At 40.9% G+C, this 12,971-nt stretch overlaps 1 long non-coding RNA gene across 2 annotated transcripts; it reads left to right on the top strand.

Moving 5' to 3' along the window:
* Positions 1 to 4,744: 4,744 nt before the first annotated feature.
* LOC139751411 (uncharacterized) lies at positions 4,745 to 7,392 on the top strand. Of its 2 annotated transcripts, none has more exons than XR_011713342.1 (3): positions 4,745 to 4,852; positions 6,285 to 6,498; positions 6,696 to 7,392. It is a non-coding gene; the product is annotated as an uncharacterized lncRNA (long non-coding RNA). The 2 variants fall into 2 exon arrangements; XR_011713341.1 differs by having other exon boundaries at positions 4,786 to 5,041.
* Positions 7,393 to 12,971: the final 5,579 nt, after the last annotated feature.

The following is a 12,971-nucleotide window of genomic DNA, read 5'->3' as shown; positions in this document are numbered from 1 at the left end:
AAGCCCTGCTTCTCTCTCGAGATGGCGGACGAGCGCGTTTATTGGGGAATCGAAGATTATTATGTTTCTGGTTCATACGTTCATTTTCTGGGTTGTTGTGGTGAGTGACAGTATCGCGTTAAGTGTTCCGTTAAGTGTAGTGGTAGAGGAGGTTTCAGGGTACTAGAGAAGAGGTAAGAATCTGGTCACTGAGACACTCGGGGTATAACTTAATTTGCTGACACAAGTCTTGTGGTGGTGGAAAATTGGCACTTTCCTTCCTGAAACACGGCGGCAGATCACTCCAAGACAGACCAAGATGCCTGACACATCATAACGAGCGAGTCATTCCCTAACACACAAGTGTCACTGCCAAGCGCTGGGTTCACTCTCTCTCTCTCTCTCTCTCTCTCTCTCTCTCTCTCTCTCTCTCTCTCTCTCTTAGGTGCTACGGCAAATCACTCCTTGACACAAAACTATGGCTTCCCGGCTAACAAAACCCTGAGAGCATAGCGCTCCCTGAGGAACCAAATGCCCCCTATCCTGACATAAGTCGGAGGGAGGGTTCCAGTCTGCTACATAGCGTCATGTCAATCATTTATGTCGGTGGTTTACGCCTCGACTCGACGAAGATTTAACCCCCACAAAAATTACACGTGAAGGAGATACCACCCTCCTTGACCCGACGGAGGTTTACCCCTATCAAACTTACACGTGAAGGAGGTACCACCCTCCTTGACTCGACTGTTTATCCCCCTATCAAATTTACACGTGAATGAGGTACCACCCTCCTTGACTCGACGAAGGTTTACCCCACTATCAAACTTACACGTGAAGGAGGTACCACCCTCCTTGACTCGACGAAGGTTTATCCCACTACCAAACTTCGACGTGATGTAGGTACCACCCTCCTTGACTCGACGAAGGTTTACCCCACTATCAAACTTACTTGCACGTGAAGGAGGTACCACCCTCCTTAAGGCAAGACGCTTGAGTGCTCTCATGACGGCTTCCTATCTCCCTCTTGCGATGTCAGCAGGCGACTGAGGGTGACGTGGTCCTCGACGGTGGTCGGAAGGTCATCATATCCTACCCGTTGTTTGACTGGAAGTCTGGAAATGAACTCTTGATTTCTATTTCAACGAACACATTACGGCCTTTTTTTTTATTAGAATTAACTTAAATTACATGTATATATCATCTACCAGTGTTTATGTTTGGGTTATGATAGAGCCGAAGTCATGGGTACATTATAGATTAATCTATTATCATCCATCTTTGAATATTTGCTTAAAATTGATGGCAACTGCGAGGACAAAAACCTCTCACTAGCAATGTTATCCTTACTATTCTTGTTCTGTGAAAATTTAGGGTAAACAAGATGCAATTGCATGTCATCATTTACCAGCAAAAGGAGCTTCAAAAGCTGGTCTCATTGTTTGTATACTGCAAACATAAAACTTAAGTAGTCATTATTCCCATGTTGAGCTAAACTGCTATTTGAGTCAAATAACCATATAACTGTAATAACCTATATGGCCTATAAGCCTGATTTCATAACTTTAATAATTTACGTAATACCTTTAATATGAAATGAGGTTACAATAATGACATATTTCCAAATATATTGCTTACTTCATTTTTATCAAAACTTAGCCATACCCATAAATAGTTACCCGCAAACTATTTGGCTGATAATAAACTCCGATGCAGGTATTTCATTCTCTATACATCGTTCACCATTGCTGCCATGTTCCACTGCTTTTCACACACTCTTATAACTTACATTAAGTCGTTAAGGTTACCGCTCTCCAACCTTCTTCTATTCCACTTCATGGTGTTGGAGGACAGGACAACTTCATGTGCGATGCCCAGTATGGAGAAAACATTATCAAGGAGAGTGATCATGCGACCTCATCTCTCAGATTCACCCTAGCCTACCTCGCCGCGGTCCAGTAGACGAGCTACCGTTCCCCGGCCAGCCGACCAAACTTACCTCACCATAACTCAGTACAGAAGCCACCACTCACCTGCCATTTCTGGGCGACCTCACCGCGACCCAGTATAGTAACCACCGCTTCGCGGCTGACCGAACCTAAACCTACCTCACAATGATCCAGTTTGGTAGCCACCACTCACCCGCCTATTCTAGCCTACCTCACCCACCTGACCGTAGCCTATGAAAATCTTACCTAACCTCCCAAGAAGCAGACAATTATAATGGAAATGTGCCATTATTATAGTGGTCTGCTGGTGTGAGAACGGATGAAGTGACCACTTATAGGGGAGGTTAGGCAGTGGGGCGAACTCTTACCACAATTTCTAATTTCTTTCACTGGCAACACGAAACTTCAAAAGAACCCGGTGGTCTGTTACTGTTTGTATTTTGCAAATTCAAAACAAAGAACGTCATTCGGATGAGCTAAAGAATCAATTTACCAAAACCATGTTAACTGTAGTAACGTCTATGGCGAGTTACACGTTCCAGGATGAACAATCATAAGCTGTCACCTGAGTGAATAGCAATATACTTCGAAGTCTCTGTCTACCGAGTTCATTGTTCTCTACATTTTCTAGCTGTTGTAATTACATTAAGTACACCTAACTATAGTTCACCAGCACTCACTCTACATTGGTTACAACCATAAATCTCCAAATGTTACTCTTACCTGACTAGAAATAAGACCTTTGTTTATGCAGAAATCAGTCAACTCCGAGCCGGGAGCACGAAGCCAGCTGGCAACTACCGAGCTGGCGACCAGTCACCTGTGGTCACATATCCTCACCTTTCCATCACCACAAGATTTGTGTGTTAGAGACGAAGCTTATCGATGACTGTTGGAGAGTGAGCAAAGTTTTTGAGTTCGTCGAAATAATGTGTGGTGAAGTAAGCTACCGACGTGTATCAGAGACTGAGCCGCCGACGCCTGTCGATAGTGAGTAACGCTTCCTTTTCACCTTTATAGTGTGTCAGGTAGGAATCCGCAATGTGTGTGTATAAACGAATTAGTCGAAGTAGATTGTCGAGAAATGAACGAACAACGCCAAACTAAAGCGTCCCTTTAGGATATTTGATCCAGCTAATGCCAGACGATTATTTTCAACTAGGTTTATTGGTTGTGAAAGTAAAGATTTACATTGACATATTTAGGCGAACGCGAGACGGTTTTATATAGATTTTGTGGGGCACATAGGTCATCAGAGTAGAGTTTTACCTTGAGAATTTTCTTCTGGCCTAACACTTGTGCGGGCTTCATGGGTCATCAAAATAAAGCTGCACATTGAACATTACTCTGGCTTAGCCAGACAATTTTATTTAGCTGTTGAGGGCACCACAGGTGATCAAAGCAAAGCTTTACTCTAAGTTTATGCTGACCAATGCCAAACGATATTTTGTAGCTCTATCGAGCTGCAAGGGTCATCGAAATAGGCTTCACTTAGGGAATTATATATTTTTGGTCGATGAGTTGCGATTATGTTTAGCTTTTAGAGAGTGATATGAGCTTTAAGTATTAGGCAGAAGGTTGTTTGTTAGGGAGCGAGTTGCCGGAGTCTCCCAGGGAGAGAGCCACTGCAGGGAGTAAAGCACCGACGCATGGCGGTGGCTGACACCCTACTGTCAGAGAGTGAATTGTCTGCATGTGTTGGGCCTAGTCGTCAGTCTTGGAGTGTGCTGACATTCTGTATCAGGAGGAGACGGACCAACACGCTCCAGGATACGAGTTGCTGACGTATGTCAGCTGGTTAGACGTCATTGGAAAAAACGGCTTTGATGCTTCAGGGAGTGAGCCGTTCTTGTTTAGCAGGGAGCGAATACCTTATGTGTCAGAGAACAGGCCATCGTAGTGCACTATCGTACATTTGGACGTATATGTATATACTCGTTAATAAGATGCTTTGATTAGGGAATTCAGATGACCTTTCTGCCTCGGACAATCCACAAAAAAGTAAATCAATCAGGACAGTTGGTATACGTGGCTTGGAAACTTCCGTCGGCAAATGTTGTTTCAGGAAATACCACATTAAAAGCAGGACGAGTATATTGCTCATGTTTTAGTGTGGTATGTTTACACTCCTCTGTTGATTCTGTGTCCATCTCTCATTGCACGTTAGGGAAGTACTCTAAGAACATATGTGGTTATTGAAAACCATCGACGCAATTCCACTTTCTATGGTGAGTGTGGTAAATGGTGAAATAGGTTGTTAGTCCTGACTACGGCCGTCCTGGCAGATGTTCTATCTATAATCGTGATAGAAATGTCTTTGGATTTCCATCATCAAGGACAAAATGTGTTCTTAAGATTACATTTTTTTTTCAGTCGCGGTTGACCATAGAAAGACAAACAAGTAAAACATTTAGAAATTGACTGATGTCAGAAGAGTCGGAATACATTATAAACGTGGACGATGTCTGAATCCGAATTGTTACATTGGCACTAACATGGACGGACTCACGTTTACAATATATATATATATATATATATATATATATATATATATATATATATATATATATATATATATATATATTCTTTATTATTCAACAAAAATAATTTTCTTGCATAGGTTTTTCAGTAACGTGCATGTAGCACGAATACATGGAATATTAGTAAGTGTATAGTCAAAAGCGAACGTTACAAAATGATAAAAGGCCATGCAAGTCATTTCACTGGATTGAGACAACGCTTTGCGATACAATGAAGCCCTGCTTCTCTCTCGAGATGGCGGACGAGTGCGTTTATTGCGGAATCGAAGATTATCATGTTTCTGGTTCATACATTCATTTCCTGGGTTGTTGTGGTGAGTGACAGTATCGCGTTAAGGGTTCCGGCAAGTCTAGTGGTGGAGGAGGTTTCAGGGTACTAGAAAAGAGGTAAGAATCTGGTCACTGAGACACTCGGGGTAAAACTCAATTTGCTGACACAAATCTTGTGGTGGTGGAAAGGTGAGGATATGTGACCACAGGTGACTGGTCTCCAGTTCGGTAGCTGCCAGCTGGCTTCGTGCTCCCGGCTCGGAGTTGACTGATTTCTGCATCAACAAAGGTCTTATTTCTAGTCAGGTAAGAGTAACATTTGGAGATTTATGGTTGTAACCAATGTAGAGTGAGTGGTGAACTATAGTTAGGTGTACTTAATGTAATTACAACAGCTAGAAAATGTAGAGAGCAATGAACTCGGTAGACAGAGACTTTGAAGTATATTGCTATTCACTCAGGCGACAGCATATGATTGTTCATCCTGGAATGTGTAACCCGTCATGGACGTTATTACAGTGAATATGGTTTTGGTAAATTGATAGTTTAGCTCATCCGAATGACGTTCTTTGTTTTGGATTTGCAAAATACAAACAGTAACAGACCACCGGGTCCTTTTGAAGTTTCGTGTTGCCAGTGAAAGAAATTAGAAATTGTGGTAAGAGTTCGCCCCACTGCCTAACCTCACCTATACGTGGTCACTTCATCCGTTCTCACACCAGCAGACCACAATTATAATGGCACATTTCCATTATAATTATCTGCTTCTTGGGAGGTTAGGTAAGATTTTCATAGGCTACGGTCGGGTGGGCGGGGAGGTACTGCACTGGGTCAAGGTGAGGTAGGCTAGAATAGGCGGGTGAGTGGTGGCTACCAAACTGGATCATTGTGAGGTAGGTTTAGGTTCGGTCAGCCGCGAAGCGGTGGTTACTATACTGGGTCGCGGTGAGGTCGCCCAGAAATGGCAGGTGAGTGGTGGCTTCTGTACTGAGTTATGGTGAGGTAGGTTTGGTCGGCTGGCCGGGGAACGGTAGCTCGTCTACTGGACCGCGGCGAGGTAGGCTATGGTGAATGAGAAATGAGAGGTTGGTGCTCAGAGGTCGCATGATCACTCTCCTTGATAATGTCTTCTCCATACTGGGCATCGCACATGAAGTTGTCCTGTCCTCCAAGTTGGAGAGCGGTAACCTTAACGATTTAATGTAAGTTATAAGAGTGTGTGAAAAGGAGTGGAACATGGCAGCAATGGTGAACGATGTATAGAGAATGAAATACCTGCGTCGGAGTTTATTATCAGCCAAATCCGTAGTGTCTGTTCGCGGGTAACTATATATATGGGTATGCGTAAGTTTTGATAATGAAGTACGCAATAATTTGAAAATATTTGTCATTATTGTAACCTCATTTTCATATTAAAGGTATTACGTAGATTGTAAGTTATGAAATGAGGCTTATAACTATCTAAACTTGATAATTGAAATTTAGATTTTCAATTCAGGGGACCGAGTGTCCATTCTTTGTGAATATGGTTGTGTTTTATTGTTGGCAGAGAGAACATGAGCGGCAGAGGCAACCCCCTCCAGCTAACGTGATGGGCATAAGACTTTTTTCCGTTGAGCCGCAGGTGAATTTTGCATGACAAAGGAACACACCACAGAATTCCCACGAGGAATGAACGCCTGAGAGAACAGCACGTTCTGAGTGAAACAGAATCTGGTCTGAAGCAGTGTTCACGGAGGAGATGTGTATATCCAACTCTCCTGGTACGGTTCACTGCTGGAGGAGGACCTGTAACCGATATGACGTTGAGAACTTGTTCAAAGACTTAGAACGGCATAATTATATTAACCAGAAATTCATGTTGGTAACCAAAAGTTAATGATATACTGTTTATAAACCACTATTGATATAAATCTTGCTGAATCACTACAATAAGCATTAAAATCATAATGTTTCGCAGGCACATATGACCGAGCCAGAATGAGCGAGGAGGCCCGTTCATATCACTTTACCTGTTTCATGTAGAGGAGAGTGACATTACATAGCCTGGGTGACGTTTTCCACGTTGGAGGTTGCTTTACTGCAACAACTGTTGCAGTAAGTACTGGAGGAACGTTTCTACCGTCTCTGCGGGCGAGGAGTTTACCTCTCTATGCCGGGCCTGTCATTTCTATTATCGATAGGTGCCCCGTCCACACTGCTCGTGCCGTTCAACGCTGGTACTTAGGAACAAGACACCCTGTAGCTCCTGGACAAGCCAGCAATGAACAGACCAAATTATCACTGAACATGTTTGGGCAAAAATGGTGTACACCTGGCAACCAGGAGACAAGATGACTAGCCATCAACTACTGAACCACGTCCACGCCTTTCAGGAAATCTGTAGGCTTGGCGGTGTATTAAACTGTACCTAAAAGTTGGGTTTCATTTGTCTTTATAAATTGATTGGTTTATTATTGCTTAATACATATAAGTGTCAATAATAAGCATAAGACAATGTATACTTTTACGATATGTAGAGGAAAATGTATATGTTTGATTTATTCACGTTGTTATGAGGGTTGTTCATGTCGCCAATATACTCTGTCTTTCCAGCTGTAAGGAACGATTAACGTTTGATAACGATTGCAATAAAATATTTGAATGGTTGATTTTTTGATTATGTATATTGTTTTCATGATGTATTGAATGTCGAACCTCACACAACAACGCATCAGTGTGATACGAAAGAAGAGTCGTCAGTGAAGAGAGAGAAGTTAATAATTTCAGTATCGGCCAACTTTACCGCTGACGAATGATGGAGTGTATCAATATCCTGCTTACGAGAAGGACAGGCAGGAGTGTTCATGCAGATATCGTATTATAACGGGGAAATCGTGTGGCATAATTGTAACCTATTTGCAGAATTGATATCACCAGTGTTCAGTTAAAAATATATCTTGTTGCTCAGATACTTAACCGTACTACTGCAGCACTTGGTTCAGTGGTTTGCATTAACCACTTGCAGCCTTCACCTACCTCAGCCTTATAAATATCACACCCTCTCCAGCTGAAATGTCCGAGGTACATTTTGATTGATAGGATAATGAATGAGGATGAATGTCACAAGGCGATCATCGTAGAAGTTGATGGTTTGGAAATAATTTTTTTTTTTATCCACGAAGGATAATGACACTATAATTGTATACATTTTTTTCTTATTTTATTTTGCTTTGTCGCTGTCTCCCGCGTTAGCGAGGTAGCGCAAGGAAACAGACGAAAGAATGGCCCAACCCACCCACATACACATGTATATACATACACGTCCACACACGCAAATATACATACCTATACATCTCAACGTATACATATATATACACAGACATATACATATATACACATGTACATAATTCATATTGTCTGCCTTTATTAATTTCCATCGCCACCTCGCCACACATGAAATAACAACCCCCCTCCCCCCTCATGTGTGCAAGGTAGCGCTAGGAAAATACAACAAAAGCCACATTCGTTCACACTCAGTCTCTAGCTGTCATGTAATAATGCACCGAAACCACAGCTCCTTTCCACATCCAGGCTCCACAGAACTTTCAATGGTTTACCCCAGATGCTTCACATGCGCTGGTTCAAGCACGTCGACCCCGATATACCACATCGTTCCAATTCACTCTATTCCTTGCACGCCTTTCACTCTCCTGTATGTTCAGGCCCCGATCACTCAAAATCTTTTTCACTCCATCTTTCCACCTCCAATTTGGTCTTCCACTTCTCGTTCCCTCCACCTCTGACACATATATCCTCTTGGTCAATCTTTCCTCACTCATTCTCTCCATGTGCCCAAACCATTTCCAAACACCCTCTTCTGCTCTCTCAACCACACTCTTTTTATTGCCACGCATCTCTCTTACCCTTACATTACTTACTCGATCAAACCACCTCACACCACATATTGTCCTCAAACATCTCCTTTCAGCACATCCACCCTCCTCCGCACAGCTCTATCCATAGCCCACTCCTCGCAACCATATAACATTGGTGGAACCACTATTCCTTCAAACGTACCCATTTTTGCTTTCCGAGATGATGTTCTCGACTTCCACACATTCTTGAAAGCTCCCAGAATTTTCGCCCCCTCCCCCACCCTATGATTCACTTCCGCTTCCATGCTTCCATCCGCTGCCAAATCCACTCCCAGATATCTAAAAACACTTCACTTCCTCCAGTTTTTCTCCATTCGAACTTACCTCCCAATTGACTTGACCCTCAACCCTACTGTACCTAATAACCTTGCTCTTATTCACGTTTACTCTGAACTTTCTTCTTTCACACACTTTAACAAACTCAGTCACCAGCTTCTGCAGTTTCTCGCATGAATCAGCCACCAGCGCTGTATCATCAGCGAACAACTGACTCACTTCCCAAGCTCTCTAATCCACAACAGACTGCATACTCGCCCCTCTTTCCAAAACTCTTGCATTCACCTCCCTAACAACCCCATCCATAAACAAATTAAACAACCATGGAGACATCACACACCCCTGTCGCAAACCTACATTCACTGAGAACCAATCACTTTCCTCTCTTCCTACACGTACACATGCCTTACATCCTCGATAAAAACTTTTCACTGCTTCTAACAACTTGCCTCCCACACCATATAGTTTTAATACTTTCCACAGAGCATCTCTATCAACTCTATCATATGCCTTCTCCAGATCCATAAATGCTACATAAAAATCCATTTGTTTTTCTAAGTATTTCTCAAATACATTCTTCAAAGCAAACACCTGATCCACACATCCTCTACCACTTCTGAAACCACACTGCTCTTCCCCAATCTGATGCTCTGTACATGCCTTCACCCTCTCGGTATATACCACAAATATAGAAAAAACCCAAAAAAACATTGTTCTGTTTCACAAGCCTTCAGCATAAAAGTATGGGTATATATAAAGGAGAAAGTATGGGTAACTTCGGTAGACTTACCGTACCACAAAAGTGATAATGGTTTATATGAAGGAATTGGAAGGAAATATTTCGGTGCAATATGGAAACTGGTTATAAAAGGGATGATTTGTGCTAATATGAAATTTTGCAAAGGAAAAACGTACAAAGATAGACCTGCTTCCAATAGTACGAAGCATATTGATTTTCATTAAAATGAGGGTATCACATAACATCTAAAATGCAGAAGCTTAAACATTTTTGCAGATACAAAAGAAAAGTATATTAATTTCCGTACGTTCTCAACAATGCACTATTGTATGTTTACAAGCAATGGCTTGATACTTTTTTCATCACCATGTAGGTCTTATTTGAGTTGTTTTGATATTAATTTTTGCACCGTTTTTGATGTTATTAACAGGTGTTGTATTTGGCAATCATTTTATTCATTTACTGTACTGTCAGGCAGACATCATAAGATTAATTTACCTCAATTTGAACCCTATTCTAATAATTGCGTACATTCTCTTTTTTCATCTCTGTGTGTTTGTTCGCAAGATCCTGTATTTCGCTTTACAAAATTATATGAAATATAAACTGCTACCTGTGTTTTCGTTTTCAACGAGTATGACTGAATATATTTCCATGTAGATAGAAATACTCTTGCATATCAGTTTGTTATACTTTGAAAGAATTATCTTAATTTGTAAGACTTGATAACTATTTTACATCCATGTACAATACACTATTGAGTTCTTTAAAGACTACAATATATTACTGTCTGTGTTTATATTTTAAGCAGATTTATGACTGCTTGTGATTATATGTGAATTTCGATATGCATGCAAGTCACACAGTTACACTTTGATATCCTATTTTGTATTACTGCATGCATGTGTGTACGCATGTACATACAGTCTATCACAAGGTGAAAAAAATGTTCTGATATATATTCATCAATACTGTATTGCACCAAATGAATATCACACGATAATTTGTTTCCTTTTATCACAATATTCAAGAATAAGGTGAAATGTAAGAGTATTAGGGAAATCTAAATTACCATAAATTACCAGCACAAACCGAAGATAGGATCATGACATGTATACATAATTACTAATTCATATCAGCATAAGCAAAGAATTTTGTATAAGTTAACATAATGTCAATTTGTATTAAGTCTTATCATTGCTAAGGCAAAACATACATTTATACCACACAAAGTACAATAAAGGACTTTATTCCCTGCAAAAATTATGGCAGATTTGAATATCTTGCAATTACTTTTAAGGTTCTCGTTTTCTTTTATAGTTAAGCTCTGTTTCCCGTTTTCTAATAGTTCTTGATTGGCCCCCAGATGGCGTTACTGCAAGCATCACAAAATCACAAAAATTAGTATGTCAAAGTCTGAAGTTGCTCTTCTTTGTATATGTTTCTTGCTGCTGAGCTCGGCCGCCATTTTTAGTCTTCTCTGTGTCGGTTCCAAAGACGGATGTGTTCTTACGCTCTGTATTTCAAGTCTGTGTTGCCTGATGCCTTGGTGTCTACTCTTATTTTTGGTATGTCAGACTTTCCTTAGCACTATGGCAATGTTTCTGTGCATTTTCCTCGAGAAGTGAGGCTTCCTTGAGCTTTTATTCGATGTATCAATTGGTAGGAATTACGTAGGATTACACAGCTCCTAGTTAGGACGCCATTTTGGTTTCGTTTAGAATGCCATGATCAACACTCTTCTTTCAGCCCTCCTATCTTCCGTTAACCTTCTCTGCTTTCTTTGATTATTCACTTATATTCAACTTTGGTGTGTTTATTGAACATATGTGAAGTGCTGTCTGGTAGACATACATGTTTATTGCTTTTTAAGTGTGGAACAATGCTTATAGAGGTGTTTTTCACTCGGTGAGGTGTTTACAAGAAAGTGTTTTTTTAAACTTAGTGCAATTCGTTATGTTTCCGTGTGCTCACTGTGTGAAAAGGAGTGGAACATGGCAGCAATGGTGAATGATGTATAGAGAATGAAATACCTACATCGGAGTTTATTAGCAGCCAAATCCTAAGTTTTGATAAGGAAGAAGGCAATATATTTGGAAATATTTCGGTCATTATTATAACCTCATTTTCATATTAAAGGTATTACGTAGATTAGAAGTTATGAAATTAGGCTTATAGGCCATATAGGTTTAGTTATATGGTTATTTGACTCAAATAGCAGTTTAGCTCAACATGGGAATAATGACTACTTAAGTTTTATGTTTGCAGTATACAAACAATGAGACAAGCTTTTGAAGCTCCTTTTGCTGGTAAATGATGACATGCAATTGCATCTTGTTTACCCTAGATCTTCACAGAACAAGAATAGTAAGGATAACATTGCTAGTGAGAGGTTTTTGTCCTCGCAGTTGCCACCCATTTTAAGCAAATATTCAAAGATGGATGATAGATTAATCTATAATGTACCCATGACTTCAGCTCTATCATAACCCACAAATAAAGACTGGTAGATGTTACATACAACATGTCGTAATCTAACTTAATAAAAATATGCCGTAATGTGTTCAAGTTGAAATAGAAATTAAGACACCGTTCATTTCCATAATTCCAGTCAAACAACGGGTAGGATATGATGACCTTCCGACCACCGTCGAGGACCACGTCACCCTCAGTCGTCTACTGACATCGCAAGAGGGAGGGAGGAAGCCGTCATGACAGCATTCGTCTTGCCTCAAGGAGGGTTGTACCTCCTTCACGTGCAAGTAAGTTTGGTAGTGGGGTAAACCTTCGTCGAGTCAAGGAGGGTTGTACCTCCTTCACGTGCAAGTTTGATAGGGGGATAAACCGTCGAGTCAAGGAGGGTAGTACCTCCTTCACGTGTATGAGAAACATCACAAGAATTAGTATGTCAAAGTCTGAAATTGCGCTTCTTTGTATGTTTCTTGATGCTGAGCTCGGCCGCAATTTTTAGTCTTCTCTGTGTCGGTTCCAAAGACGGTTGTGTTCTTACGCTCTGTATTTCCAGTCTGTGTTGCCTGATGTCTTGGTGTCTACTCGTCTTTTTGGTAAGTCAGACTTAGCACTAAGGCAATATTTCTGCGCATTTTTTTTGACAAGTGGGGCTTGCTTGAACTTTTATTCGACGTATCAATACGTAGGAAGATTACACAGCTCCTAGCTAGGACGCCATTTTGGTTTCGTTTAGAATGCCATGATCAACACTCTTCTTTCAGCCCTCCTATCTTCCGTTAACCTTCACTTTCTTTGGATTATTCACTTGTATTCAAATTTTGTGTTTATTGAA

The sequence above is a fragment of the Panulirus ornatus genome, chromosome 11 (assembly GCF_036320965.1).
Source record: "Panulirus ornatus isolate Po-2019 chromosome 11, ASM3632096v1, whole genome shotgun sequence".
NCBI classification, from domain to species: Eukaryota; Metazoa; Arthropoda; class Malacostraca; order Decapoda; family Palinuridae; genus Panulirus; species Panulirus ornatus.
This window is presented reverse-complemented; position numbering and strand designations above follow the sequence as displayed.